At 35.4% G+C, this 26898-nt stretch overlaps 1 non-coding gene across 1 annotated transcript; it reads right to left on the reverse strand.

Moving 5' to 3' along the window:
- Positions 1–15202: 15202 nt before the first annotated feature.
- LOC133049046 (U6 spliceosomal RNA) lies at positions 15203–15309 on the reverse strand. The gene has a single exon (XR_009691204.1). It is a non-coding gene; the product is annotated as a U6 spliceosomal RNA (small nuclear RNA).
- Positions 15310–26898: the final 11589 nt, after the last annotated feature.

Here is a 26898-nt window from a genome sequence, read left to right on the forward strand (position 1 = left end):
AATCATAAAATATATACTACAGATTAGGGACTATAAATTCTGGAAGGCTTTGGATAAAGCAATAAATAATTGTGGTGCACATTCTTAAAATCTCTCTGAATTATTGACAAATAGCATGACTTCAAGATTACAGATTGCTCCTAGTTCCCAGCAGTGAACTAATATGACAATTAGATAAGGAAGTTAAGCATATATCTTTCCATGTGGCAAATACATGAGGCATTTTTAAATCATGTTGATTTTCTTTTTAAGCTTAATGAGATATGAGTGAGCAGTATTTTCATTAAATAGAAAGATTACTAAGTTAATGAAACATTTAGCAAAATTCTAAATTTAGAAAAGTACAAAATATTAGTAGAAAATGATAATGTGATCAGAGGATCCTCTTTCTCTTACTGGAGAGAATGAGCTCTCTTAGGTATGCAAGATGCCCTTGGGTATGATTTTAATGCCATGAACAGAGCATAGGATTGGAAGAGGAGCAAATGTAGGCTCTTCTCTCCATCTGCCAGTTATTTGGCTGTCTCCTTGACCGAGTAAATTAAAATTTATGAGCTGTAGTATTATAATTTATAAACTAAGAATGAAAATAATTTTCATTTTAGTAGATAGTTGTGAAAAGGAAATCAAACCATACATGTAAAGTTTGTAAAGCAGTGTGAAATATATGTAAGGTGTCCATTAATTGTTGCAAGCTTATTCACTTCCTATTTTATTTGTATTTCTTTTGTGTATCAATGAGCCATTCTTCAGCAAATATTGTATTTTGTGCCTATCTGACTTTTATGATCTCAAGAGAGAACATGATCTTAAGGGTCCTTAGAACCACTGTGCAATTTCCTGTAACTTTTATCCTGGCAGGGTAAAGTAAAAGCTGTGGCTGTCTATATACACAGAAATATGCCTCTGTGTTGTCCACTGTCTGGCTAGTGTTCCAAGATCCAGGCTACCCCCAACTCTCTAATTATGGATTATCTGTTTTGCAATACTCAAGACTTTGGGTCAGGAGTTTCTCCATAGCATTTTGTCACAGTAAAGCAATTAAGTCAAATTAATATTATTATAAGGGTCAGAAAGACTTGAATATGTAGTCCAAGTTCAGTTCTGGTATTGCATGTAACCCTCAACTGAGTTAAAATATTTTGGCCTCTGTTTTCTCATTTATGAGAAAAATAGGACATATATGCCCACACGTTTATATATACACACACTTTACCTAATACAATGGTCTGCTCTGAAGTTGTCCTGAGATATGTGAGTTAGTTTCTGAAACTGAAAGGATGCTCTCGCCATTCTCAGAACACAACTTGTGCTGGATCTAGTTTCTCTATTAATGTAAAGTCAGAATAGCCCAGCTATATTGTCTTTTACATGAACCAGTATGCCACTTATACTAACTTACATGAAGTAATAGAGCTGGAAAGAATAATTAGAGAACATCAAGTCTAATCTTCTCACTTGAAGAATGAGGAAGCCCGTTCTGGGAAGTAGGTCAGAAGCTCTTGCTCTTGTCACATACCTCACTGGTATGAAGCATCTCTGCTACCTAGGACCTAGTGCATGGATTTTTCTGTAACCCTCTCCTTGTTAAGAGGTAAGGACAAGTAAATATTTGTATGTAGTTTGATTAGTTATACTGTTGCTTCTCAGTGCTCCAAAATGTGAAATGTGTAAGGCTGGGAAATGAAGGTGAGAATGATGAAAGGTGACTTGTAAGGAAGAAGGAGTGGATTTCTAAAAATACCTGCAAAAATCATACCTAATAGTAGAAATATAATCCATGTTTTCTCCCAAGCCCCTTAGAAGCCACAGTGTTCAGAGGGAGGTGTATGTCTGTGGAAAAAAAACAAGAGGATTAAGAGTAGCATATGAAAAAAAAAAAAATAGAGTAGCATATGGGTGCATAAAAGTACCTTCAACCAAAGTTGATGAAAGCACAGGATCTGAATGACAGTGCAGTGGGCCTAACATACAGAGAGTCTGCATGTTAATTCCCATGGAATTTATTTCTCTGTGTATCATGTGCTCATGTGAAGGCAGCTAGATTAGCTACCCAGGGCACTTCAATATGTTGCCATACAAGCTTAAATGGACCTCCTTTTATTTGCCAATGAAGGTCAAATACCTTGTTGGGCATCAGGAAATCTATAAAAAAGGACCCTTCTTTTTAAAAGCTATTTCTGTTACAGAAATTGTCCTGCCAGGATACATAGGATGAAAATTTATAAGACTTTTCTTTCTAAACTACTGATTCTCACCACCTATGTAGGGAGATTATTGTTGTATCGGAGTGCTTAGATTTACCAGAGGATACTTGGAGAAATCACCTTACTTAATACCCTTTGCAGTACATGGTGTGTTTGCTTATGCATATATAGATTTCCTTCCATATTCTGTATACCTGGAAGTTTATAATTATGGCTAGTGTGTTATTGCATAAGCATTAGGCCCCATGATTTCTAAAAATGTCATTGTGGTTGTTTGCAAAATAATCACTGTCTTCATGGATTCACAGAGTTTCCTTTTAAACACATATGATATTAAAACAGTTTGTCTCTTTGATATGCATAAGTCTCCTGGGGTTTAAAGGTGATTAGGGCAGCAGATTTTCTTACAAATAAATCAAATGTCAAGTGCAGTGACTTCTTGCCTTGTATACAAAATGTCTAACATCTTCACTTAGACACACTTAAGTCATATTTTATTTAATAATGTCTTGCTCCTCAGTTTGAAAAGAACACTTTTATGATTTGTTTTAATCTACAGTATAGTATTTTTACTACAACTATTTGATATTCTTGAAGTCTTTAGGAAGTATATCGGTTCCTAAAAGTGGACGATTTCAAAATACTTCATCTTTTAGCTCTGTAATGGTTGTCACCGCAAAGGAATTGTTTTAATAAAAAAGTTCAGCCAAACCAGCGCTGTTGCTTAGTAGTTCTTACATTCATCTCTTCTTTACTTTCTTGAACATTCCACAGAGCTGCAATTTCAGACCCTTTCCATTTTCTTTAAAACTCCATCTCCTTCTGCACCTCTGTCCTCTCCACATATTTAAAAGATGACATACTATGCCACATTGTTAGGTCAAAGCTGTCCACTGTGACTCTTAACTTCTTACATTTCCATCCCAGACTGTCCTTGTATCTTCACATCATTTCTCCTATATTGAAAGATAGTAAATCAACTTTCATTTTTCTAAAGGCTTACCTCGACTTAAATTTGGATATCTCACCCTCTGGACATTGTGTTCTTAATAATCTTTATGGAATTCTTGGTATTATCCTCTCTGTTTCTTTTCACTTTTGAATAAATATGTCTCTTTTCACTTTGGTTTACCTGCTCTTGAAACATCAAACAGGCAAGCTCATTAAGACCCTAACACCTGTTCAAAGTCTTCTCTCTTTGTTCTTTTTTTAGCACCACAATTCTGGAAATTAGACCTCACTTGTTTTCACTTCTTCACACTGCACATCTTGCCTTGACTTTACAGCTGTGCTTCTGGTACCTACAGTTCCTTCAGAGACAGTGTTTTTGACTGTTGTGTTAGTATTTCCCAAAGTATGTACCATCTGATCAACCCCTGCTCTCAAGCCAGGCTTTACCACTGACTCACTATCCCATGAAAGTGAAAAGTGAAAGTGTTAGTCTCTCAGTAGTGTCTAACTCTTGGTGAAGCCTGCCGGGTTCCTCTGTCCTGAGATTCTCTAAGTAGTATACTGGAGTGGGTAGGTGTTCCCTTCTACAGGGGATCTTCCTGACCTGGGAATCAAATCTGAGTCTGCCACATTGTGGGCAGATGCTTTTACCTTCTCAACCACCTGGAAAGCCACTATCTTACAGGATTTTTTTTTTTTTTTTTTTCCAATCATGCAAAACAAATTCTAAACATACTTCCACTTTTCTCTTCTTTTCCATTTCTTATTGGTTAGTGAGTCCAGTGTGGATGGATTTTCTATATATTTTTTACATGTATTTGTTTTTTCCAGTTCTGTAGCCACAACCACAGTTCAAGGCCTTCCTTTATTTCATTGTTCTTCATGAAGAAGCTTTCTTGTGAATTTCCTAGTTTCTAGCTTCTCTCTGCTCCTGCCTAAGCAAAGGTGACTCCAAGAATGTTCCTTTTCTGCTCAAGTTCTTCAACATGAATGATTGGAACTCAAAGACATTCCAACACATTCTCAAAGGACAAGGCCTTCTGTATTGTGGCTATAATTTATCTTTGTAGGCTCAGCTAATATTGCTCTCCTATAATTAATCCCCACTCCATCTGATGATAATGTTTTAGTTTCTGATGCTTTTTTGCACTCTTTTGTTTCTTTTCTTCACATGAAATACCTTCTCACCAAGGCACTTGGCTTATTGATAATTTTGGAAATCCTGAATACCTTTTAAGTTAAAACTTTTTTAAGAAAATCAAACCTAAATTTTGATTTTCTTAGTCAAACCCCACTTTCCACTCCTCCAGCTCCATAGCAGCTGGTTTGTACTTCTCTTAAAAAAATTTTTATTTTCTGTCTTTTGTTTTGTTTATCTATGTTCATATACAATTTATCTTACTGTGTTATAATTTCTGTGAGTGAAGTATCTTTCCCCTAGTTAATGTTTAATAAAGGAAAAAATGTTTAAGGAAAAACCTATAAAGGTTTTCCTACCTCCTTATATATTATAGGATTATGTATTTTTCAAATAGTTCATATTTCCCAAATCATTATTATTTAAAACCCTTGTCTGTTTTGTCTATTTTAAAATATCTTGTCTATTTTGTCTGTTTTGAAAATATCTAAATTGCATATACATTGTTGTTGCTCAGTGGCTAAGTCATGTCTGACAGTTTGTGTTCACATGGACTGCAGCACTCCAGGCTTCCCTGTCCTGCACTCTCTCCCAGAGTTTGCTCAAATTCATGTCCATTGGGTTAGTAATGCATAGACATTACATCTCACAAAAAATAACATATCAGAACAAAACAAAACAGAGCTCATCATCTAAGGAGTTAGAGTAGATAACTACATAAACTGATGACTGTTACTGATTCTTATTTGGTGTCTAAGTATTCTGGCAGTTAAGACCCAAATATAAATATGTTGGGTGGTCACTGAATAATTACTGACCCTTGACTCCAATATGTATAATCTGAATTTGGGAGAAAAGAGAATTTTCTGTGACTCGTTTAAAGATAGCCACAATAAGGACTCAGAGTTGCCCACTAATAGATATGTGTTTATTCTCTCAGTTGTGTCTGACTATGTGGCCCTGTGGACTGTAACCTTCTAGGCTCCTCTGTCCATGAGGATTCTCCAGGCGAGAATACTGGAATGGGTTGCCATGCCCTCCTCCAGGGGATCTTCCCAACCCAGGGATTGAGCCCAGGTCTCCTGCACTGCAGGTGGATTCTTTACCATCTGAGCTACCAGGGAAGTGCATAGTAAAACAACATATACGTGATACCAACAAATGAGTTGATGAAAAGCAAACACTAAGAATTTCTCACAAGAGATTGTGGAAATACGCATGTGGGCTTGTGGCAGATAGCTCTAGGTAGTTCCAATATCTAACTTTTTCCCTTTTTTCTTTTTTTTTTTTTTGCATATTCTGAAGCTGGGGACTTTATGAAATATCATTGAATTTAGCAACTAATGGTCACTGGTATGGAGGATAAATCCTAAGGGAAAGGAAAATACACCTCATTGAAAAGCTCTTTATCAGTAAATCTTCTTTGATTTGGAAATATCTATCTGCATTCCAAGTAAAGAAAAAAAACATGAAGCATCAAGTAATGTAACTTAAAGGTGTAAATAGATATATATTGAAGTAAGGAAATGTATTTGAAAGGGATTTTCAATTACCTTACTTAGAATATTTCTTTTCAAAGTATTACTGTGAACCCTTCGTGACCTCATTTAAAAGAAAATTTTACAGGGGGATACAAGTATGTCAAATTGGGTTTGATTCAAGGGACAGTTGTTGAACACTACATTGAATCTGGCTTGCAGGCTAAGAGAAGTTAGTTTAGAAGATTTACTACCATAGATTGAATCTAGCATTTCACCATAAATCCAATTTATCATCACACATTACTTTATCAGATACTTCCACAAGGTAGGAAAATTATGCTACAGGTCTCATTAATTTTTTGGCATATGTGACTGAATTCTAAGAATATATAGCCTCACCATGAGCATTTTATTGTGGACTGATTTTATTTTCATCAGTCCACATGAACAAGGGAGTATATCTTTAGTTAAAAACACAAACATCATCCAGGATAGTTTTTTTTTTTTTTCTTAAATTATTCACTTTGGAAGAAAGACTTCTATTTTTCTGTCCATTTTCCTACTTATTTTGAAATAAAGAATTGTCCATAGAAGAAAATTATCCCTTATGTTTATTCTTTTTAAAATTTGTACGCTGATAAATTTAACTAGCACTAAGATGCAGTTTTCTTACCCATAAACGTCTTACTTTGACTTTACTCTTTAGCAAACATAAAAGACATAAATGTTACATAAACTTTGAGAGCTAAATTGACTCCTATAGTCATAAATTGTAATCTCCTGCTTCTAGATGAAACAATTCTGTTTTTGGGGTTTTTTTTTTTTTTTTTTGACAATAAGATGTCAAAATTTACTAAACACATACTGTTGTCAAATATTGTTTTAAGTACTTTGCATATATTAAATTATTTGTTCCTCACAATAACTCTGTGGTGAAAGTACTATTATTATTCTTATTATTTTGATGTTTTTAAACATATTCATTATCTCATAGACTTACCATTTTCTTCTTTTTTTCCTAATCTGATGCTTCCTATAATAACCTTAGATGGATCTGTGTGTATGCATTCATCTCTAACACATACAGCGGTCTCATAAGGCATAACAGCAGAAGCTAATTTCTCAGCTGTACAAAAAATTTAAAATAATTTGGATGTCATTCTATGTACTATATTCTAATAATTACCATATTTTATCTCAGTAAAATAAATGCCATCCCACTACCGATTTTTTTTTTTTGACAAGCATTAAGATTTATTTAAAAGAATTTTTAAATTTCTGACTAGTAAGCTCCAACGGGCTTCCCAGGTGGTGCAGTGGTAAAGAATCTGCCTGCTGGTGCAGAAGATGCAAAAGACATGGATTTGATCTCTGGGTTGGAAAGATCCCCTGGAGTAGGAAATGGCAACTTACTCCAGTATTCTTGCAGGAACCCTACCAATTTTAACTGCTTTTTGATGTAAACAATACTTAACAATTGTGTTAAAAGCAGAAAGGCTTATTTGTATTTATCTTGGTATTTCCCTTTTTATTTACTTTTAATCTACAAACTTTAAAGTGAGTTTTATGGTTTTATATATATATATATAATATATATATATATAATGTATAGTTTTTTACAGTAGGCCCTTGTTATCTATTTTTAATATAACATTGTATACTTGTCAGTCCCAAATTCCCAATCTGTCCCTCCCACCTACCTGTCCCCCCAGCAAGCATAAGTCCCTTCTTTGTCTGTGAGTCTGTTTCTGTTTTGTAAATAAGTTTTATTTGTAGCATATTTTTTATCAGATTCTGCATATAGGTAATATCATATGATATTGTCTTTCTCTGACTTACTTAATGTGATGCTCTCTAGGTCCATCTGTGTTGCTGCAAATGACATTGTTTCATTCTTTTTAATGCCTGAGTAATAGTAATATTCTTTTGTATTTATGTACTATATGTTCTTTATCCATTCTTCTGTTGGTGTACATTTAGGTTTCTTCCATCTCCTGGCTATTGTAAATGGTGCTGCAGTGAACTACTGGGATTGCAGGATTATGTGATAGCTCTATTTTTAGTTTTTTATAGCACCTCCATTACTGCTCTGCATAGTGACTGTAGCAACCTACATTCTCACCAACAGTGTAAGACAATTAGGAAGTATTTTATTATTTTTGATGTCATGGTCAATGGGATCATTTCTATGATTTCTCTTTCTGATGTTTTGTTGTCGGTGTACAGAAATGCGATAGATTTCTGAGTATTAATTTTGTATCCCGCAACTTTGTTGAATTAATTGATGAGCTCTGGTAGTCTTCTGGTGGCACTGTTAGGATTTTCTGTGTATAGTATCATGTAATCTGCAAACAATGACAATTTTACTCCTTTTCCAATTTCAATTCCTTTTATTATTTTCTCTCTTTTTTTTTTTTTTAAAGATATGGAACTTATATTTTTCAAAAAATAACTGCAAAACACCACTACAAAAAGAAAAACGACTTGAACAAAGATAGATTTCCCAGTTTTTGGTTTTGGGGGTTTTTCTTTGTTTTTGGCTTGTTTTCTTTTCTTTTTTATTTTTATTTTTTTTTTTTTTTATGGCCAGAATTCTCTGCATGACTATTCATATCATGCTGATTTCCTATTCTTTTTTTTTTTTATTTCTATTATTATTATTTTTTTTTCCAGTGGGTTTTGTCATACATTAATATGAATCAGCCATGGATTTACATGTATTCCCAATTCCGATCCCCCCTCCCACCTCCCTCTCCACCCGATTCCTCTGGGTCTTCCCAGTGCACCAGGCCGGAGCACTTGTCTCATGCATCCCACCTGGGCTGGTGATCTGTTTCACCATAGATAGTATACATGCTGTTCTTTTGAAATATCCCACCCTCACATTTTCTCTTTTCAAATCGTCATGGCTAACACTTCCAAAACTATGCTGAATAAAAGTAGCAAGAGTAGACATCCTTCTTTTGTTCCTGGATCACAGAAGAAATCAAAAATAAAATAAAAATACCAGGTGAAGTGGAGTTGCTCAGTCGTCTCTGACTCTTTGAGACCCCATGGACTGTAGCCCACCAGGCTCCTCCGTCCATGGGATTTTCCAGGCAAGAGTACTGGAGTGGGTTGCCATTTCCTTCTCCAGGGAATCTTCCCAATCCAGGGATCGAACCCAGGTCTCCTGCATTGTAGGAAGATGCTTTTGCTGTCTGAGCCACCAGGGAAGTAAGTGAAAATGAAAGCACAACAATTCAAAGCCTACAGCATCCAGCAAAATCAGTCCTGAGAGAGAAGTTCACAGCAGTAAAATCTTACCTTAGGGAAAAGGAAAATCACAAATAAACAACCTAAGCTACACTTAAAGCAATTAGAGAAGAAGCACAAGCAAACCCAATACCTACATTCAAGGTGTTATAGCTGAGGATGCCGATTCAAATCAGTGGGACTGACTAAGATCAAGAACTCGATTTTTTAGAATTCTATCAGAAAATCAACTGTGGTTGGTGATTTTCTTGGTTCCTCAAAAAATTATATCTAGTCTACACTAACATTTAAAAAATGACTCTTTTTCAATTTCTCAACAGTTTACCTCCAGTTATTTTTTTCAGTCATCAACATACAATTTGTCTTGGATCAACAGACAGATTTAGACTTGCCAACTAACAGCCAGTGATTGTAATTGGCTAGTGGATGTGGCAGTGCACGTGAAAACATTAAACAATCTAAAGAGTAGCTTTTTGTATAAGTGCAGCTGATGTATTTATTTGCCTTGTATTTATTTGTTTCAAGCCACTCATATATTTATATATTCTGATTTATTAAGTACCTTTTGTATATGGCAGATGTGGACTGACATTGAAAAGAGTTTTGGAATATTGCCAATGTCCTTCACTGACTGGTGATTAAGTGGAAGTATGAACCCATGAACAGATGATTATAGAAAAGTGATAAACATGATAATAAGAATGAGTCGTCTGATAGGAACACAAAAGAAGGCCTGCTTTCTTTGAAATGATTGGAAAGTTTCCAGAGAAATTATGGCAAATAAACTGGGACTTGAGGTATAAGTGTAGTAAGTATATTGCGTGGCAAAAGGAAGAAAAGCATTCTGTATAGGAAAAAAAAAAAAAAAAATTCATTTGAAAAGAAGAGCAACCTGAAGAACCTGAAGAAAACAAGTTGGCTAGACTGTCTAATGCATAGGACAGGAAGAAGGGAGGTCATGATGGTCTCACAGTACTTGTACTGTGGTGCTCAGGGGTAAAATTAAGAAGGACCTTTCACCCCGTGTTCCAGATATGGACCTTTATGCATGGAAAATAATGGAATGATTTTAAAGTGAATAATATGGAGAACTTTCATTTAAATGCTATCTTGCCCTGCCTTTCTGTATATCTCTTCTTCCCCCTTTTCTGCTTTTTTTCTTATAAATTTATTTTTATTCAGTGCTCCAATCCCCTTTATCTTTACACATGAATTACCAGCAAGTTTCCAGCTATTGCTTAAAATATTTCTTTCTTGGGAGTCTTCATATTTATGCTGACATGATTTATAGGGCAGTACTGTGTATTTTATAACATGATATTTTAAAGAAGTTCTCTTTAAAAATTCATAGCAGTAACTTTAAAACCTAATTCAATTGACAACAAAAATAAAGCTTGTGTAGTCTTGGGAAATAGCATTTAAACTTACTAAATATTTAAGGAAACACCTGATGCTACAAACTAAGAAAATTGTTTGTTCTTGTCTTGTGTAATATACTTAATATTAGTTATATTCATAAATTAAATATAGGAATATTCAGTAATAACATTATAGTAAACAAAAATTATTATGTCACCAAGTTGCAGTTATTTTTATTATTATTAATAGTAATCAGTAGATTTTTTTTACCATTTGTGTGAAAAACTGAATTGGGAATTTAACTTAGAAGACCCAAAATTTATATTTGGAACTCTTCTGTAATTTTTCTGACTTTATGCTGAAGCTATTTAAATAAGCACATCCATACATTTAAGTACTTGGAATTTTTCAACTCAATATATAGATAAAGATAGATTAAAAATAGTGCAGTGTAAATGCATGTACCAAGCAACACTATTTAAAAAAAATTATTAGGGTATAGTGGCTTTATGATGTGTTAGTTTTTATTTGTTTGTTCGTTTATTGGAGTATAGTTCCTTTACAATGTGTTAGTTTCAACTGCAGAGCAAAGGGAATTGTCTATATGTATACCTATGTCCCCTCTTTTGGGGGTTTCCTTCCCTTTTAGGTCACCACCCAAATGCCATGCTGCAGTCCGTGGGGTCTTAGAGTCGGACATGACTGAGCAACTGAACTGAACTAGGTCACCACAGAGCACTGAGTAAAGTTCCCTGTGGTATACAGTAGGTTCTCATTAGTTACCTACATAGGCTCAGTCGTGTACATATATCAATCACAATCTCCCAGTTCTTTGCAACCCCACTTCCCCTTGATATCCATATGCTTGTTCTCTATGTCTGTGTCTCTTTCTGCTTTGTAAATAAGATCATCTGTATATTTTGCCAACAAAGGTCTGTCTAGTCAAGGCTACGGTTTTTCCAGTGTTCATGTATGGATGTGAGAGTTGGACTATAAAAAAAAGCTGAGTGCCAAAGAATTGATGCTTTTGAACTGTGGTGTTGGAGAAGACTCTTGAGAGTCCCTTGGACTGCAAGGAGATCCAACCAGTCCATCCTGAAGGAGATCAGTCCTGGGTGTTCGTTGGAAGGACTGAGGCGGAAGCTGAAACTCCAATACTTTGGCCACCTCATGCGAAGAGTTGACTCATTGGAAAAGACCCTGATGCTGGGAGGGATTGAGGGCAGGAGGAGAAGGGGACGACAGAGGATGAGATGGCTGGATGGCATCACCGACTCAATGGACATGAGTTTGAGTAAGCTCTGGGAGATGGTGATGGACAGGGATGCCTGGTGTGCTGCGATTCATGGGATCGCAAAGAGTCAGACATGACTAAGAGACTGAACTGAACTGATATATATATATATTTTTTTCAGATTCCACATATATGTGTTAATATATGATATTTGTTTTCCTGTTTCTAACATATCTCATTCTGTATGACACTATCTAGTTCCACCCATATCTCTACTAATGACCCAGTTTTGTCCCTTTTTAATGGCTGAGTAATATTGCTTATATTAATATATATGTATCACATCTTCTTTATCCATTCCTCTGTTGATGTGCATTTAGGTTTTTTTCAGTGTCCTGGCTCTTATAAATAACAAGCAAGCAACACTATCTGTAAACAAAAAAAAAGTGTTAGATATCCACCACCACTTTCTTCACCTGGTCTCTTCGTCAATTCAGTACCGTCACAGAGAAAATGCAAGAGAATATAAAGAGGAGAGGAAACATAGGAGAGAAGAAAAAATAATTGTGGGAAAAATTTTCCTGAGAGTCAAGGCTTTCTTATTTTCCTTTTGGTTTGCTTTTTTGTTATTTTATTCTTCTTTTTCAAACTCAGTTTATGATTTTCATAAAATTGTCTCATATTTGGCTTTGCCTCTGATAATAGTTTCTGCCTAACTAGACAGTGAAAGTACTGAATTCAGAGAGTTTCTCATTCTATTCTTTACCCTTAAATATGTGCATTGTGAATAAATATTTCAGTCTGACTGCAATGCAAGCAGTTCTCTGTTGATGACTTTTTCATGCTTTTTCCGTGAATAAATTATAATCTAATAAAAGTAATCTAGATTTAGGGGTTTTGCTTATTTGTTGATAACTCACCATAACCAAAACACCATTTGCCCTAGACTTAGAGGGTAGTTTGATGCTTGAGGCACACTGTTTCTCACTAACTGGGTCATAAAAATTCCTCCCCGAGGGACACATTCGAACATATGATTGTGACAAAACACGCAGAGTGTGGGCCAAAGCCTCTGTATCAGTTGTCCATTGCTGTGAATAAAAGAAATGGCTTAAAACATGCTATGAGTTGAGAGTTAAGAGTTGGATTTCAAGGAGTTCCCAGCAGCAAGAAAGGATGAGCTTCATTGGGTAAACACTTTTCAAACCTGTGCTTGTGTCACATTTTTTTTAATGTTCCATTAGGAACCCAGTCATTTAGTCAAGTCAGAGTCTATGATGAAAGAGGCTACAAAAGTCATGGATACAGAGAAATGAGTCTCACTGGTGTCATTATTCTCACATGTTAACTGTGGCCTCTCTTATACCATCTCTTTTAGCTTAGTTAGGAGGATTGTGGCCATAAAGTAGTTGACAGCTATCCATCAGACACTTAGAGGATAAATAAAACCTTTCTATACACAATAACAATCTATGTTCTCTATTGTAAGAAGAATCTGAATAAATAAACTTTATGGGATAAAGATTACAAAATTATTTATTTTGTCTCCCCTAATATGCCAAATGTTCTGCTAAGCTGTGAGGGTTTAGATCTTAGGAAATATTCATGTATACTGCTAGAAGAGAAATTAGTAAATAAATAAAAATAATAATGGATAAGCAAAGAAAATCAAGTAAGAACTGTTGTCTTATTGGAATATAAAATCAACTAGTTGATAGAAAACCCAGAAAAGACATTGACTGAGGGTCCAAAGACTAATAAACTCCTTGGGATTGGTGTCTAACTCTGAGTCCCCATCATTTCCTTGATGCCTAGCATACTGTCTACCTAAATATAGGCATTTGGTAATTGATAATGAATTATAAATGAACCATTAAGAAAGAAAAATATGATTTAAAGAATGAAATCTTTGCTGAATCTTCAGTTCAGTTCAGTCTCTCAGTCGTGTCCGACTCCTTGCATCCCCATGAACCGCAGCACACCAGGCCTCCCTGTTCATCACTAACTCCCGGAGTTCACCCAAACCCATGTCCGTTGATTTGGTGATGCCGTCCAACCATCTCATCCTCTGTTGTTCCCTTCTGCTCCTGCCCTCAATCTTTCCCAGCATCAGGATCATTTTAAATGAGTCAGCTCTTTGCATCAGGTGGCCAAAGTATTGGAGTTTCAGCTTCAACATCATTTCTTCCAATGAACACCCAAGACTGATCTCCTTCAGGATGGACTGGTTGGATCTCCTTGCAGTCCAAGGGACTCTCAAGAGTCTTCTCTAACACCACAGTTCAAAAGCATCAATTCTTTGGTGCTCAGCTTTCTTTATAGTCCAACTCTCACATCCATACATGACCACTGGAAAAACCGTAGCCTTGACTAGACGGACCTTTGTTGGCAAAGTAATGTCTCTGCTTTTTAATATGCTATCTAGGTTGGTCATAACTTTCCTTCCAAGGAATAAGTGTCTTTTAATTTACCTAGCAATAAATAAACATGCCAATTTTAATAAATAATATTTTTCTCAACATTGGTTTTTGTCTTTAATACACTTATGATATCGGAGAAGGTGATGGCACCCCACTCCAGTACTCTTGCCTGGAAAATACCATGGACTGTGGAGCCTGGTAGGCTGCAATCCATGGGGTCGCAAAGAGTCAGACACAACTGAGCGACTTTACTTTCACTTTTCACTTTCATGCATTGGAAAAGGAAATAGCAACCCACTCCAGTGTTCTTGCCTGGAGAATTCCAGGGATGGGGGAGCCTGGTGGGCTGCCATCTATGGGGTTGCACAGAGTCGGACACGACTGAAGCAACTTAGCAGCAGCAGCAACATTTATGATATAACATGTATTTGTTTACCTGTTAAATAAAAATGGAATAATCTGTTTAATAGATGGAAATTTTTTTAGGATAGAAATCATGCCACTTAAAAAAAATAATATAACTACTACTCAGCACAATATCTTGCATTGTTTTGGTTGTTTAGTACAATGTGTGTCCAACTCTTTGTGACCTCATGGACTTCAACACACCAGGCTTCCCTGTCATTCACTATTTCCCAGAGTTGGCTCAAACTCATGTCCATCAAGTCAGTGATGCCATCCAACAATCTCATCCTCTGTTGCCCTTTTCCCTTCCTGTCCTCACTCTTTCCCAGAATCAGGGTCTTTTCCAGTGGTCGGATCTTTGCCGACCAGGTAGCCCCTACTATCAGGTGGCCATAGTAGGGGAGCTTTCAGCTTCAGCATCAGTCCTTCCAATGAATATTCAGGGCTGATTTCCTTTAGGATTGACTGTTTTGATCTCTTTGCTGTCCAAGGAACTCTCAAGAGTCTTTTCCAGCACTGCAGTTTAAAGCATCAATTCTTTGGCACTCAGCCTGCTTTATGGTCAATCTGTCACATCCATACATGACTACTGGAAAAACCATAGCTTTGACTATATGTACCTTTGTCATCAAAGTGATTCCTCTACTTTTTTTTTTTCTCATTTACTATTTTCTTTAGTAAAGCTTTTGTCCTTTAAGAGTTAGACATTCTGAATCTGAGCATCTGTCAAGTTCTGGGGAAATTGTTCTTTGAAAAATATGGAACGCTTCATGAATTTGCATGTCATCCTTGCGCAGGGGCCATGCTAATCTTCTCTGTATTGTCCCAGTTTTAGTATAGGTGCTGCCGAAGCAAGCACTCCTCTACTTTTTAATATGCTGTGTAGGTCTGTCATAACTTTTCTACTAAGGAAAATGCATCTTTTAGTTTTGTGGCTGCAATCACTGTCTGCAGTATTGTTCAGTTAAGTTCAGTTGCTCAGTCATGTCTGACTCTTTGTGATCCCATGAACTGCAGCATGCCAGGCCTCCCTGTCCATCACCAACTCCAGGAGTTTACCCAAATTTATGTCCATTGAGTTGGTGATCCCATCTAACCTTCTCATCCTCTGCAGCATTGTAGACATGCTCAATAATAGGTAGAAAAAAGTAGACATAAACACAGGCATGCAAATATTTACAACATTCATTGAAATAACTCTCAAAACTTAAAGGAAAATTTCAAACCCTGAATAATCAAACATTATTCACACATCAGCTAGTATCCTTGATGTAACTTCTGCTATCCAGCTGTGTTAATTTTTGGATTAGAAGTTTCATGCTGATTTTGTGCTACATGATCTGAAAATCAGACTGAAAATACTACATTAGTGCTGATCAAATTTAATTGGCAACACCTTAAATAGTACCTGGAAATTCAAAAGGAGAACTATCAATTTGGAATACTTTGAATATATTTATTTGTTCAGTCTAATTTATGTGAAAAATTTGTATCTGATGCATTGCTGATTTTTTGTCTCAAATCAGTTTTTGTTCTGTTTTGTTTTCAGAGTGACATTTTCTTTTTATTTCTTTTTAGACAGTCTTTTTTTTTTTTTTTTTAAGTAGCTTTAGTTTTTCAGCAAAATTGAAGAACTATAGAGACTTCCTATACCCTTCCTGCTGCAACGTATGCAGAGCGTCCCTCATTAGCAAAATTCCTCACCAGAATGGTACACTTGTGGCAACTGAGCAACCTGCACTGACACATCCTTATCACACAGAGCCCATAGTTTACCTGAGGATTCACATTTATCACGTTGTAACGCCTGTGGATTTGGACAAATGTAAAAAGACAAGTGTTCGCCAGTATAGTATCATACAGAGTAGTTTTATTGCCCTAAAAGTCCTCTTTGCTCTACTTATTCATTTTCCCCTTCATTCTAGCTCCTGGCACCCACAGAGTTTTTTTTTAAACCATTTATATAGTTTTACTTTTTCTGGTCAGTCATATAGTTGGACTCATACAATATGTAGCCTTCCAGATTGTCTTCTGTCCTATTAATAATATGCATTTACAGTTCCTCCATGTTCTTTCATGACTTGATATTACATTTCTTTTTAGCACTAAATATTATTCCATTGTCTGAATGTTTTATTTATCCATTTATCTACTGAGGGGCATCTTGGTCACTTCCCAAGTTTTGTCAGTTATGAATAAAGGTGCTATACATATCCAAGTATAGGTTTTTTTCTCTGACCATAAGTTTTCAAATCATTTGAGTTCATATTCTGTTTTGTTTTGTTTATTTAAAGAACTTATATTAAAAAAAAAAAAAAGGAAAAAAAACCCTCCCTCTAAAAATGATCTGGCTATCTAAGATTCAAATATGGATTTCAAAATGTATTTCAAATATCAGAATATCTTATAAGGGTCAATGATGATTAAGGAAAGCAAGTATATAGGGATGGTAGGTCTTGGGAATTTATCAGGCTCAGGGAGACTCAGGATGTCATAAATTTAGGTCAGTAGCTCTGGAAAGTCGTGGTTATTGTACAACTTATCTCAGCAGTTAGGAAAATGCTTCCAAAATGACTACCCAGTTAGGTCAAGCCCACACACTAGAACTTAACTGACAAGTTGGCACATATAAGTGGACACCTTGCACCCACATTTAGTACATGTTTAGTTCCCTGAATATATTGGTTCTTAAACTTTATATTCAAGATTTTCTTGGACCAAGCCTCAGGCATATTTTCCATTCCTACTTGGCATTCTTGAATGTTTGACAAGCTCATGGACAGAAAACCTCTGTGTAAGTATTTTTGACAGAGATGTAGCCAAATGAATTAGGAAACACTAGAGATAAGATGAGAAATAGCATTTTTAAATTATTTAATTATTTTTTTAAATTGAATAGACTTATTTCAGGCAGTGGAGGAGATTACAGAAGAGTCCACTCATTCTTGATGCATACAGGACAAAATGTGTTGAAATTAATTCCCAGTGATTTTGTCTTTTTCAGAAATTCTGCATATTAATTCCTGTAGTAATTCTTATCTCATACTTTGTGGTGCAAAGTGTGATAAGAATTTTGAATGAAGGTCCTTGGCAGTGAAGAGAGGGAGGAGAGCACACTTTTTTCTGTTAATTTTTGATATAAGTGAGGACATAGAGAACAAGTTATGTATGTAATTTATATTTGTGTATATATGCATTCATATATACATTCCTGTATATATTCATATACAGGAATATGTATATGGAGAAAGGTATAAAGACAGAGAGAGAAAAAGAGAATTAATTCAGCATTTTAGCCATAGCTCTGTCTTTTCACAAAAGAATCATATTTGTTCTTTTGACATGTTATCATCTTCAGATAAGTCCTAAAAGAACAGTTTACACCAAGTGTTTTTCTTCTCAGGAGCCTGGGGTGATCACAGTGATACTGTGTGACTTTTCAAGCCTATTTCATTTGGTGCTAGAAAGATAGCAGTTCAGCCGTGTCTGACTCTTTGTGACCCCGTGGACCATAGCCTACTGGGCTTCTCTGTCTGTGGGATTTCCCACGCAAAAATACTGGAGTGGGTTCGCCATTTCCTTCTCCGGTGGTCTTCCCGACCCAGGGATTCAGCTCACGTCTCTTGTGCAGCAGATTCTTTACAACTAGCACCACCTGGAAAGCCTAGATCTTAGCAGACAGAGAGTCTAGAAATATTTTACTCTCTCTGTGTAGTACATTTGTGTGTATATATATATTTAGGAAACAAAATATAGGTAATTTTAAAGGAACAAATGAACCATCATATACTGTCTCTTTATGGATCTTAAGCCAAAAAAAGTTGTCACTTTTGAACTCTTGATTTGTTTTAGTAGAGTGTATTTTAAAATTTATCTTTTCATCTCTATGCTTTGACTCTTGTGTGAGAGCCAAAATATAAAACCTTCACTAAATATCTATACAAGATCATAAAACATGTGATATGAATATTAGTGGTTTGTGTTTATGTAGATTTCCATTTGCTTTCCTAGTGTACTTTAAGCATTTCTTTAAACATCTTCAGATATTTTTGTAATGAAGAGACAATGTAAATATATTAGAATGCTATAAAGGAGTGATTTATAATAGAGTTATAATGCAATGCTGATCAACTTGATATTACAAAACAAAAGAAAACAACAGCAAATTTGGATTGAAGATTTGGCTCTGTCCATTATTAGTCATAAGACCATAGGCAAATCACTTCATCTGTCTGTCCTTCACTTTCTTTCTGTAAAATCAGAGATAAGAAGCAATTTGATAATGAGTGTGAAAGTGCTTTGAGAAACTGAGGATGTATGAGTGGTATAAAGGGCTCTTAAGATGCTGTTTTGCTGTGTTGTAAAGACAGCACTTTATGGAAGATATGGATTTCCTGCTGGATCCTGTTCATTTGCATGATTAGCACTGGCTACAATTGAGTGAACAATCATTTACCTCGTTTAGTTTCCATACGTTGTACTTTGGAAGATTAGCTTCAAATAGTGCCAGCTTGCATTGTCTTTCTTGGGTCCTTGAAAGAGGAATGTCTCTTCTGCAGGAAATAAACAGCAAAACTGCCCTTGTAAACTCCCCATTCTACACTCCCAATATAATTGAAAAATAAAAGCTTTCTAGTTTCTATTTGCTCTTTGATTTTTTTTCTGTGCAAACCCCTACTATCTGTCCAGGACTTGAAGAGAAGCATAGGGTTTATATTTCACTCAAAGACTCAAAAATGGTTTCCAAATGTTAAGGTGCAATAAAGATGTGCAAGAACCAGTGCCATGCTTAGTGAGAGTTATCCTGTAGCCAGATTTACAAGATTCAAAGAAAAAAAAAAGAAATGGAAATAAATTAAAAAAAACTAGAAGCTATAATAGCATATAGTGAAGTTCTTTTTCTGCAGAGCAAAATGTAAATTCTTAATAAATTGCATGAAGAGGAAAAAAAAGAAAAAACATTCTGCACCAGTAGCAGCCATGGGGGAAAGTGTTATTTGAAATAATAATTATTTACCTCTAGAAGTTTCAAACAATAATTTTAAGCATAGGCATTGTATGATTCTATTAGCATTTACTAAGGATCTAAATAAGGATATGTTATAAAAGATAGTGCTAATCAGCATATTCTAATTAAAAAAGGGTATTTTTCTATAGAGAAAGAATGCCCTATATCTTTTTCTTAAATCATTCAGTATTTAAACTCAAATGGTCTAAATATTTTAAATAAATATTTGAGAAGTATAAATAAGTGTAAAATAGACAAAACCAATGACTTTTACTCTCAAAGTTTGATCATTTAACTTAATGTCTTAAAATTGATTATTAATTTTAGTTATTAATTGAAGAATATACTGAATTCCTATAGCCAAGATGCTGTTATCTAATATATTTGCATCATACTTTCTTGTTTAAAGATTGCCTTGACGTACATCCACCATCCAATAGAGGTTAGGATTATTATTTTGATAATACAAGTTTTTGTTATCTTTATATGGGAGACTGAGAGATTCACAAGGAATTTACTTAAATGTATATTTTTATATATATACTCAAAACTAGATACAAAGAGATCCTTACAAAAATGTTTTATTAACTTACTGTGTAAGTAATTGAAAATCACAATAGCTGGAGCACAGGGTGATTTTTATTAAGGAAATTTATGTAATTTGAAATGAACATGCAACGTGTCTTCTATTTAATGAGATTTCAAAACAGTTTAATTACTATTATACTATTATACTAATATTATACTATTACCTTACTATTATATCCCACCTCTACATTAGAAGTGTAGAAACAGTCAATTAAATTTGGAATAGAACAAGTGTCTGTGCTAGTGCATCACTGCAAACATACTTTTGTGGGCGACATGATGTAATTAAGGTCTTTAGGATGTCTCTTTCCTATCTTGACATTTAAAATGCATTCCTGAGATTTGAAGATTCATATTAATTGTGTTCATCATTTTCTAAACTATCATGGATGTCTTTTGAGTTAAGAACACAATGTTTTTTTTAATTTAATTAATTTATTATATTGACTTGGCAGCTCAAATACATATGTATTAGGTTAAAATATAGCATTATTATCAATTGTGAGCTTAAAATGATCCATATTTTATTTTGTCTAATCTGCCATTATTTTTTTTTTAATTTTCTAAAAAAGGAATTTAAATATATACTTTAAAGCCCCTCTTTGATGTAAATTCATTTCTACTATGGCCTGTCTTTTCCTAAACATGGACCCTGGGGCCTAAATTTTAGTTTTGCACCTTAAGTAATTATAAAAGTATTCCATTTTTCCTCATAATGTTTTGTTTTCTCCTATCATTTTTATCTATTTCCAAATAGCCACGCAATTAGATTCTATTTTTAGGTGCTTTCCTTCTGAACTCTACTCCCTCTCATTAATTTTATATGCTCCATAAGGCTTTTAAATCTGATGATCACATGCTCCCAATTAGGTGACAAGCATTTTTTTTTTTTAATGTTGTAACATCCAACAGACAGATATATGATATTATTAGATAAATGACATGAGAGCATATGCTTTCCTAGGTGAAAGAATCACAATAATAATGTAATTTTCATAGTTGAAATGGGAAGAACAGGCCTATCTGGAATTGAGGGTAGAGGTTAGGACTGACTTTAAAGTAAATGAGACCCTTGAACTGTAACTGCAGCAAGTAGGTGTTTGGTTTACATACCTAGATCGCAGAACCAGAAAGCTTTTGTAACGAGATTCATCAGACATTTCTGCATGGTAACTGCCAGCATGCATCTTAAAGAGATATTCGTATATTAATGAAGAGAAAGCAAATGGCATGAGAGCCTGTGTTGTTGAACTTATACACATAAGATTAGGTAAAGGAGTAGGAAAGATAAACAGGCCTCTTCGTATATGGGCTTTCACGTGAGTAAATTGCATCATGACTGCTTTAAAATAGGCAAAATCTTCCCTGAAGAAAGAGCAAAAAACAGACATAATTTTCTCTGCACACTTGGAAATGTAAGAATATGTAAATCAATGCCCTTGAAAATAAAGCAAAAGGAGGGGCTTAGATAGATTTATGAATGGACCTCACAAGAAAGGCTAATGAGTGTGTTCTTATGGAATGCTAATCTGATGGGAAACGAAATGGGGAGAGGCCATTCTCAGTAAACTTCAGACACCATGAGCAAAAATAAAGAGGTATGAAATCAACCTAACATCTCAGGAAATATGAGTAATTTGCTTAATTTCAGCATCTATGCAGACAAGAGACACTTGGCTGAAGGAGTGTGTAAGATGGTGGTCCTGCAGCTAGAAGGCAAATTAAAGATCAGAAGGACATTTTCCACTGTTTCCATTTAAAATTTTCTAACATCATTCTTAGATAACAGTGGATGGGGAGGGGCACTGATGTTTTATCAGTGTAACAAAATGATCAGCGTGGAAGTTTAAAGAGTTGTTTGAGTAGAATTATGGAGAAGGGATGGGAAAATTCAGACTGTGGTCAGTGATGATTTACTGAGTAAAGTTCTGAACTGAAGTAAAGTTCTGAACTGAAAAGTAATGGAAATGGAGAGGAAAAATAGGTAGGAAGAAGCTAGAGATTTTAGCCCTTGGTGAAGGATTTGTTTTGGGGGAATGAGGAAAATAAGTTGAGAAACTGAAGTTGGAAAGATACCTTTCAAACAGTGATTATGAACTGATGAAATTTAGGATACTAAGGAAAAGGAAAGAGAATCAATTAAATGAGGCTTTTAGAGTTCTCTTGGAAGGTTAGTCTTGATGGAATTGAGAAGCTCTTGTGCATTATTTTAAATATTATTCACTTGTAGACTTATTATATATACCTTTAGTTAGTTTGATCTGTGATAAGCACAAAGTTGGCTTTGTTGTGTTGGGTTCTTATTTATATATTTATGAAATATGCATATTTTGGTAGCCAGCATTACACCAACTTTTCAGAAGTTTAAAACTCCATATAATAAAACTTTCAAAACTTTTCTTCAAACTTGAATACTGTTGTTGTTGTTGTTATTGTTGTTGTTCGGTCATTAAGTCATATCTGATAATTTACAACCCTATGGACTGCAGCATGCCAGGCTTCCCTGTCCTTCGCTATCTCCCAGAGTTTGCTCAAACTCACGTCCATTGAGTCGGTGATACTATCCAACCATCTCTTTCTCTGTTGCCCCCTTCTTTTCCTGCCATCAATGTTTCCCTGAATCAGGATCTTTTCCATTGAGTCAGCAGTTCACATCAGGTGGCCAGAGTATTGGAGCTTCAGCTTTAGCATCAGTCCTTCCAATGAATATTCAGGATGGATTTCCTTTAGGATTGACTGATTTGATCTTCTTGCAGTCCAAGGGACTCAAGAGTCTTCTCCAACACCACAGTTCAAAAGCATCAATTCTTTGGCACTCAGCCTTCTTTATGGCACAACTCTCACATCCATACATGACTACTGGATACACCATAGCTTTGACTATGCAAATCTTTGTTGGCAAAGTGATGTCTCTGCTTTTTAATATGCTGTCTATGTTTGTCATAGCTTTCCTTCCGAAAAGCAAGTGTCTTTTAGTTTCATGGCTGCAGTCACTGTTCTCAGTGATTTTGGAGCCCCTGAAAATAAAATCTGACACTGCTTATACTTTCCCCGCTTCTATTTGCTATGAAGTTATGGGATCAGTGAAAAAGGAGAGTGAAAATGTTGGCTTAAAGATCAACATTCAGAAAACTAAGATGATGGCATCTGGTCCATCACTTTATGGCAAATAGATGGGGAAACAATGTCAGACTTTATTTTTGGGGGCTCCAAAATCACTGCAGATGGTGATTGCAGCCATGAAATTAAAAGACACTTACTCCTTGGAAGGAAAGTTATGACCAACCTAGATAGCATATTAAAAAGCAGAGACATTACTTTACCAACAAAGGTCCGTCTGGTCTAGGCTATGGTTTTTCCAGTGGTCATGTATGGATGTGAGAGTTGGACTATAAAGAAAGCTGAGCACCGAAGAATTGATGCTTTTGAACTGTGGTGTTGGAGAAGACTCTTGAGAATCCCTTGGACTGCAAGGAGATCCAACCAGTCCATCCTGAAGGAGATCAGTCCTGGGTATTCATTGGAAGGACTGATGTGGAAGCTGAAACTCCAATACTCTGGCCACCTGATGTGAAGAGTTGACTCATTGGAAAAGACCCTGGTGCCGGGAAGGATTGAGGGCAGGAGGAGAAGGGGAAGACAGAGGATGAGATGGCTGGATGGCATCACCGACTCGATGGACATGAGTTTGAATAAACTCTGGGAGTTGGTGATGGACAGGGATGCCTGGGGTGCTGCGATTCCTGGGGTCGCAAAGAGTCAGACACGACTGAGCGACTGAGCTGAACTGAACTGAACTGAATGGGACCAGATGCCATGATCTTTGTTTTTTGAATATTGAGTTTTAAGCCAGCTTTGCAAATTCCTATTTCACCTTCATTAAGAGACTCTCTGCTACCCTGGTGGCTCAGATAATAAAGAATCTGCCTGCAATGCAGGAGACCCGAGTTTGATTTCTGGGTTGGAAAGATCCCCTCAAGAAGGGAATAGCTACCCACTCCAGTACTCTTGCCTGGAGAATTCCATGGACAGAGGACCCTAGCAGACTATAGTCCATGGGGGTCCAAAAGAGTCAGCTCTTTAATTCCTCTTCACTTTCTGCCATTAAAGTTGGATCATCTGCATATGTGAGGTTGTTGATATTTCTCCCAGCAATCTTGATTCTGCTTGTGATTCATTCAACCCAGCATTTCGCATGAAGTAGTCTGCCTAGAATTTAAATAAGTAAGGTGACACCATACAGCCTTGTCATACTCCTTTCCCAGTTTTGAACCAGTCCTTTTTTCTATGTCCAATTCTAACTTGTTGTTTCTTGATCTGCATACAGGTTTCTCAGGAGACAAGTAAGGAGGTCTGGTATCCCCATCTCAAAAATTTCCCACGCTTTGTTGTGATCCACATGTTCAAATGCTTTAGCGAAGTGAATGAACCCAAAGTAGATGTTCTGGAATTCTCTTGCTTTGTCTATTTTAGATATAAAGAGCTTCCAAAAATTAAAACTACTTTCTGAATTATAGACATTTAAAATATATGTTTAAAATAAACTTTCTGCATTTTTTTTCTGATATACGAAGTAGCTTCACATGTCAAATTTTTGTGTATACTTATGTATGTGTATACTTAATATAGACAGAGATTATTTTACAAAGAAAGAGAGATGAGGAGACAGAGTGACCAAGATAGAGAAAGGCATACATACATATGTATAAAATTATACATTACTTAAATCATTTTAAATGTTAAAAAAACATCATTTGAGATTTATATTCTCCTATTTTTACAATTTCTTCTATTTTTACAATTAAATTTTAAAAGTAATCTTGAAATAAATTTATCAGTATTTTTCTACAATGAGAGATGTTAAGGATATAAAATTATCTTATGAAAATCACTTTATAATAGTTACACATTTTCTGAATTTCTTTATCTGGACCCTAAAGTGGTTTGTCCATCTAGAATGTCTTTTATGGAGGAAGATACATGAAGCCTGTTATACATTTATTCATGCTATGTTATTTATATAGAGTATATCTCTTATTATGATATGAATTATTTATAAATGATGGCCTGTAAAAGGTAGCAAACAAATTAATTGGTTCAGTACAGAGAGCTAGTAAAAATGAATGGTATAGAAAATAGGATAATCTTGGTTTTAATTGTACATTTGATAACAAAATGCAAAATTTGATAACTTATGCAAATTCGTTCACCATTCTGAGCCTAAATTGCCTCATTTGAGAAAGAGAAACAATGCCTTACTTACTATTTAGAGTTTTGATGTCAATTAATAAAATGTCTTAAAAAGGAATTTGTGAACTAATGCTGCTATACCAAGTCATTCACTACTTTTTATTGATACAGTTTGTATAAAATTAAATAAGACTATGATTAGTTCCAGAAAATTTAAACCTTAGCTGCACTAGATGATAATGATAATTAATTTGCTGAGTATGTAGCAATTATTAAAGACTAATTATGACCTAAAGTAAAGTGAAAGTCGCTCAGTCATGTGGGACTCTTTGTGACCCCATAGACTGTAGCCCACCAGGCTCCTCTGTCTGTCGAATTCCCCAGGCAAGAATACTGGAGTGAGTAGCTATTCTCTTCTGCAGGGGATCTTCCTAATCTAGGGATCAAACCCAAATATCCTGTATTGCAGGCGAATTTTTACTGTCTGAGCCACCAGGGAAGCCCTAATTATGCCCTAGGTCTTATTCCACACTGTGAGATAATTACTGTTATCATCCTTAGTGTAAACTAAGGCCTTAGAAAATTTAAGAATGTTGTCGAAGGCCACACCTAGTACATGGCAAGATTCAGTGTATATAACTCTAGATCCTCTACTTCTCATATATATGCTGGACAACATTTCCTTAAATCAAAAATAATGCAAATATTTTCATATTTTTTTTTCTCACAAATACTCCCATTCATTCTTTACTCTGTCAAGAAGTCTGACATGCCATAGACTTGGTAAAATGTCACAGAGATTTTAATAAATGATGTTTGGCCGAAGTGATTTTTGCTTCTGACTTGTTTTGACCCTTTATATTGACCATTTACTACTTGTTTCTTAAAAATAAAATAATCTCTGAGCTGACATTTGGCCTAAGAAGACTGGGATCTTGACAAGGTTAAGTCTTTAAGACTTCTTTCACATTAAGTTTTCTTACTCTCTAATACTCTCTGAAACATAAAGTAAATGCAGCTATTACATTATTGAAAATTAAAAAAAAATAAAAATAGATGTTAGTGATATATGATGCTTTTAGAAAATATGTTATCTGAAGTTGTAGCTTATTAGCTTAAAAAACTTGGCATTTACAGATTTATGTTATGAGCTAGCTAACTAAGGAATTAGAAAGAAATTCCTCACTAAAAATAATTAAATGAAGCTTAAATTTGTATTTTTTACACATATTGTTTAACTCAAGTATTAGATACTTTTACAACCATGATTATAATAGTGGTGAACAGATGTAAGGCATTGAAAGAATATGCCTAAGTTAAAACACGCTTCTGCATTCCATTGTTCATAAAAACGATGCCCATTAAACAGCCTGGAAAACTGTTTAAAGAGTTGTTGTTGTTTAGTGATTAAGTCATATCTGACTCTTTGCGACTCCGTGGACTACGGCTGACCAGGCTCCTCTGTCCATGGGATTTCCCAGGCAAGAATTTTGGAGTATGTGGCCATTTCCTTCTCCAGGGGATCTCCCTGACCCAGGGATCGAAACCTCATCTCCTGCATTAGCAGGCAGATTCTTTAGCACTGAGCCACCAGTGAAGTGAAGTGAAAGTTGCTCAGTCGTGCCCGACCCTTTGCAATCCCATGGACTATATATACAGTCC

Source organism: Dama dama, chromosome 29, assembly GCF_033118175.1.
Source record: "Dama dama isolate Ldn47 chromosome 29, ASM3311817v1, whole genome shotgun sequence".
In the NCBI taxonomy this organism is placed as follows: Eukaryota; Metazoa; Chordata; class Mammalia; order Artiodactyla; family Cervidae; genus Dama; species Dama dama.